The sequence below is a fragment of the Poecilia formosa genome, unplaced genomic scaffold (genome assembly GCF_000485575.1).
Source record: "Poecilia formosa unplaced genomic scaffold, Poecilia_formosa-5.1.2 Scaffold610, whole genome shotgun sequence".
Lineage (NCBI taxonomy): Eukaryota > Metazoa > Chordata > Actinopteri > Cyprinodontiformes > Poeciliidae > Poecilia > Poecilia formosa.
In genome coordinates, this window is record NW_006800549.1 from 79,762 (window position 1) to 85,785 (window position 6,024).

Sequence of the window (6,024 nt, forward strand, 5' to 3'; positions counted from 1 at the left end):
ATCTTGTCAGAAAGAAAACAAGAAAAATCTACTTAATTTAAGATATTTAATCTTACTAAGATTTCACTTTTTGCAGTGTAGGGAAATGGGTTTTTTTAAATGTACAAATTAAAGTATGATTCTCTGATCATGAAGGGACATTGTATTAAAATATTTTTCTTACTACGAATTTAAATGCCCAAAAACAGTTAATTAGCGAATGAAAGTAATTGGTCTTGAAAGTCTGTGTCAACACAATTTATAAAATACCAATATTAACTAAATAAATATAAAAATAAGCTAAGAGAAAATATATTTCCTATTCTGCTACTTGCAGCTAACTACCATATCTCACTTTCAGCCGCTACGAACAGATAACAAGCAGCGGAAAACAACAGTCACTGAAATCAGGCTGCGGTTAGCGGGGAAAACACGTTCCAACCGCCCGTTAAACTGGCAGCTCCTCCGGTCTGTTATGCTACTCCGAAAAACTCCGGAGCAAATATTAAAGTATGAATATTCTGGATGAACTGAGAGGATAGATGAAGCTACAAGGTCTACTTTCTCGCCTAAAAACACATTTAAATGAGTTTTCGTGGCAATTAATGGGGGTAAAAATGCAATACATTTCTGTACTGACCTATATTTACCGCTGTTGGTGGCGCATTGCATTGTGGGATATCTTGCTGCTCAAGTCCGCAGAAGGACGCGTCCTTGATAAAATGGGCGGAGCAAGAACACATCCGGGTACTTTGAGCGTTCTTGCCTGGATGTGTACTTTGAATTGGAACAGTACTTGGGCCGCTGTCGATGACGTTTCACGAGGACGCGAGAACACAAGTACAGACAAGAACGCATATTGAGAAACAGCCCTGGTTTGGTCGTTATTTGGTCTCACTTCCGCCTGAGTTGTTGACGAAAGCTAACTGTTAGCAGCATAACGTCCAATTTTCAAGTCCGTCCAGGAAGTATTTTATTGATTCATGATAATGTTCGTTTGTTGTTGTTGTTGTTGTTGTTTTGCTTTTCAGGGGACCAATAAGCATCCTTAAAATGACGGGAGTGATGCTTGGAGTACAGCAGCTTTAGTGACCGCTGTTTCTATGCAACAGTGTCAACAGCGACAGAAAGTAAACAATGGAGGGAGGAGAGAGAAGCATTTTGTTGCTGATAAAACAGTAATTATTTTTGAGTTTTGGTCGCCAAGTCCGATTATTATAAGCAGCTTTGGACTTTTTCTTTCTTTCTTTTTTTGTAAAGTCGCTTGCAGATTTAATGAGTTGCGGGTTGCGGTTTTTGTGCTTGCAAATAAGCAGACATAAACCCCAGAATTAGTCTGACATACAGGTAGTTTTAGTCAGACTGTCCCTGCCCATCATTTCCCGGATGATCCGTCCCGCTGTGTCTTTGTTAAAAGGAACCACAACTAGTTATAAAAATAGACCTTATTTGGGAGATATTTATCTCAGATGTAAAAACAATACAGTAATAATACTGTAGGTTATTTGATTTTTATGCATGTTAATAAAATATACTGCAATGCATTCTGGGTAAATGACATGTAAAGGTCCAACTGTCTGGCTTCTCCAGCCAAAATAGTGATAAGTACCTTTATTTAACCTTATTAATTTGAACCGGACCGCATTGAAAACGATCGGAACATAACAAGAGATGATGAAGAAGAGGAGGAGCAAACAGAGGAAGAGGACAGAGTTGGCCTTAGGAGCTGGTGTTTTGCTGCTGCCTTCAGCTTCTGTGATTAAAGACAATAAAAAGAGAGGGGCAGGCAAATGTGCTTTCAAAGCGGTAGGAGATTTGTAACTGAAAGCACATCTCTGTTTGTTCTCCTCGCGAGTATTCAGAATCTAACTTTCTCTTGTCTTTCCTGTTATTTGGTCTGTGTTAATAGGTGTCAACTCTGACATAATTTGGTCCTTCGAGCCTGATGTCAACATACCGGAAGGATTGAGGTCTTGTGCAAAATTCTGTTCCCCTGTGAAAATCTGTTCCCCCTGTGTTGGGATCGCGCATTGCAGCCAGAGAAGTGGATCCGGCGGATGAACTTTATTCACCAAAAACCTTTTTTAATTCACCACAAACTGTTCTGTAATCTGGAACATCTGGAACGTTCGCTACGTTGAGCTCCAGTTAGCCGCCTTATCTCACTGCGCGAGAGGCAAATGCGTCATGCGTCACGGGCAAAAGGTCAAAGGTAACAAGATGACCGGGGGACTTATTATGTTGAGCAAAAAATAATAATTTTAGTACATGTTATTATATGTCAGAAGAGGGCTTTGAAAATAATAATACCAAAAAATAAATAAATAAATAAATAAAAAAAATTGACCAAAAGGGCACTTGGGGGCAAGGAGCAAAAAGGGCAGGTGCTCAAGCCCCCCCCCAGCTCCCCCTTCTGCACGTGCCTGATCTTTGGGATCTCACGTCTCAGAACATCTGACAGCAAAACATCCGAAGTGATCAGAGATTTTACAACAACAGTTTTTTTTCCAGAGACTGTCCTGCCCAAATTGTCACACAATAACATTTCAACTAGAATTTGTTCAGCTCTTCTCTCTAGCTGCAGGAATGTTTTCCTGAGCTGACGTATAAAATAACACACCACTTATTGGAACTAACCCTCCACCCGGATTCAGACATTCCTGTTACTCAACTAATAACTAGTAATTTATCATATAATATATTAATTACTTAAAAGGTTTAATGTCAAAATTAAAACCTGAACCTGATAATTGTTCATTACACGTCAAACATTTTAGTCAAAAATATCTAAGACATTTTATAGTAACCAACAAATGGAACATGCTGTTAAGCAGATCTGTTAAAACCATGAACAAAATATAAAGAGATCTAAAAAATAATGAGATATCAGGTAAAAAGAATTGTGATTAGAAATAGTATGTTTATATCAATACATCTGAGTAAGATATCTACAAAACATAATTAGAATTTTGAGTTGCACAGTAAGAAATAATCAATCAATCACATGAAAGGTACACAAACATATTTATACAGAAAACCAGTCAAAGTTAGTATACATTAAAAATATCCTAAAAGTTTCTCCTGCCAGGAAATCTATATATTTTCAACCAAACATGGATTATCCTTAATAATTAAATGTATGCATAAATTTAATAATTTCTTTTAAGAATTTTTCGGCTCAAACTAGATATCTTCAAAAGCCTCTGTGTCCTCTCTGTTTTCTGGATGGCATGAACAACACCGGGAGCCGACAACGCAGAACAGATAAATCCCGGTCAACCCAGCTGCTGTGCAGAATCCAACGTACTAAAAAACAGTCAGAAACAGAAAAAAATGAATGTTATAGTTAATTAGCACACAAAAACTACTCTTCATCTCAATTGTTTTTGTCCAAATCTCAGGGAAAAAAATAATGATTTCTTACCTCTGAGTAAGAATACATCAGCTGGGTTTGGGCCAGTAGCTCTTGCTCCTGATATGAGTTTGATGGTTTGCACCATTTCTGAGGTTCAGCGTTCTCAATCAGTTCATACTTTCCTGACCAATCGGTCCATGCACAGGCGTAATAACGGCCATCAACTAACAATAATATCACCCATGTTGTGGGTGGAACAAAGAGGATAATTAAGACTTCCCAGAATGATTTCCATGTACATGTATGTGGACATTTACATGTCCATAACTTAGGCGAATGACTAAAGGTACACATTAGTAAAAAGACATTAATTGTTGGAACAATGAAAACTACTAAACTATATCTAAGGTTGTAGTCAGAGTGACAAGGGCATGAAAACTCATGTTCCACCAGTTTCTCCAGTATCATCTGGATAAATCCAAAACATACATTAGTTGCCAGTGGACTGGTTTTTAATAATTCTTTCACTGCAGACAGCCAGTTGTTTCTCGCATCCATAGCTAATGATGTAACTGGAGAAAAACAAACAGGAAAAAGCAAAGTTAGGAAAAACTGTAAAGACTATTGTATTAACATGTATGTGGAAGTAATTTAAAAGTTGTCTTTTAACTCCTTCTGTGGATTATTTTCTCCTCAGAGATATTATTATATTATATATAATAATATTATATATTATTATATATAATATATAATAATATATATTATATATTATATTTAATATATAATATGTTTCCACTGGTGAAATTATTGGTGGAGTAAATTTACTTTTCAATGATATTTAAATTTACTGAGTATGGCTGTATATTCAACCTGCTCCATACTTAATAAGTAAACTGAATGTCACCATGACTCTCTAGCTAGTAATTGTCTGATTATTTTCAAAGCTTGATCAGTTTAGAGATGAAAATCACAGGAGTTATTGCTTATCCCTATAACGCCAAAGGTATCATATGTGATACATGAGTTTTTGAGACCTCCAAATGAGCAGTGTGATATTTTTTCCCTAAAAAAATCCGATGTATACAATTAGACACATGTAGTGCATTGATAATCCAACAGGGGGCAGTAACTTTCTCACCAGAGGCCTTTCCACTGATACTACAAGACTGCCATGGCAAAGGACTGGGACACATGCGGTTTCAGCAAGAAAACTTTGCCAATTTTAGAAGGTTAAGGTAAGGGAAAAAAATTGTTTTGGGGTGAACTATCAATAGGAAAACTTACTGAGTTGATGCAATGTAAAATTACTTGGTATTTTATCATAATGTTTTTGTAAAACCGTGTTGAAAAGTGATGTATCAAATTTGATACAGTGAGTCAGTTAACTCGAAAAATCAGTCAATTGTCTTTTTTATTGTACTTCATGTATTTTACATCACGTCCAAATCTCGGGAAAAAAAAATCATGATTTCTTTTTTCATATAAACTAATGACATGTTTGCATGTTCTTAATTTGGTACATTTATAGCTTAAAAATAGATATGCAACTTGCACCTTTTGCTTATTTTCATTGAAAACTGACCAATTCAAAGATAAAATAAACACTGTTTTTTGTGCCTGTGTGTTTTTTTTCGATGGCAAAGACATACACTGTTGAAGATATTCTGAATATGATTATGGATGGGAATTCAAGTGACATCGAGCAGCTAGGGGAGGATGAGGATGAGGAATGGACTCCTGCAAGGATTGAGGAACACCCAGATAGCGGAGATGATGAAGAAGAGGAAAACCCAGATAAGGATGATGATGATGATGATGATGATGATGAAGCACCAGAAATCCCAAAGGACAAAACACCAAAGCAAAGTGAAAAGGAAGGAGTATCGCTGGAGAAAAAAAAACAAACAGTTTGAAGCCCTGTCTGTTGAGTTTGTGGAACCTGTTGAGGAAGAGCCTGAAGAGAGGCTTGACTGGACACCATGTGAGTACTTCAAAGATTTTGTGATGTATCAAATGTATATGATGTATCAAATAAGATACAAAATGAAACTCATATATGGAAAATGATATTTGAAAAAAAATTTTTTTTGTTTGTTCAGAGGGACCAATAAGGGCTCCAGTTTCAAACAATTTGAATTTTCTGCCAGTTATTTCATGGTGTGGGCTTTACAGGGTTAAGGGGTATAATTTTTTTAAATGACAAAAATATAATATTAAAGATGTGAAGATTGTGATTTACTATTTTAAACTTAATTCTGTAAAAAACAAACATTAGCAATTTCATGATGAGTTATAAAAAATATTTTAAAACAGCAGGAGTTGGATGTTGTAGTGGCGCCTCGTGCTGGTGGCCGCAGGTTCAATTCCCGGTCTGGTGACATTTGCTGCATGTGTCTTTCCTGTGGAACTACTTCAAATGAAGGTCACTAGAGCCAACAAAACTTTGGAACAATTTGTTTTCTAATCAGTCTTACTCTCCTGAGGTGTTTTTACCTTTCAGACAGACTTTGCCTTAAGATTTCCTGTCCAGCATTCTTAATGGTACATTTTCAAATGTAAGCTATTATTATTTTTTGCGAACTATAAAAGTAATAAACAAATGGAAGCTATCTACCTGAAAAGTGAGTCAGAAAATGTAAGGAACAAGAATCCCTTAGTGTCTCTTTCATATTATGTCATCACAACTTTTG

At 36.1% G+C, this 6,024-nt stretch overlaps 1 long non-coding RNA gene across 1 annotated transcript in view; it reads right to left on the bottom strand.

Moving 5' to 3' along the window:
- The window catches only part of LOC107834402 (uncharacterized), a 4,079-nt gene extending 3,423 nt beyond the window's left edge, over positions 1-656 (bottom strand). Inside the window, exon 1 of the long non-coding RNA XR_001660193.1 lies at positions 620-656. This is a non-coding gene — a long non-coding RNA (uncharacterized LOC107834402). The remainder of the gene's footprint in view (positions 1-619) is intronic.
- Between the last annotated feature and the right edge of the window lie 5,368 nt (positions 657-6,024).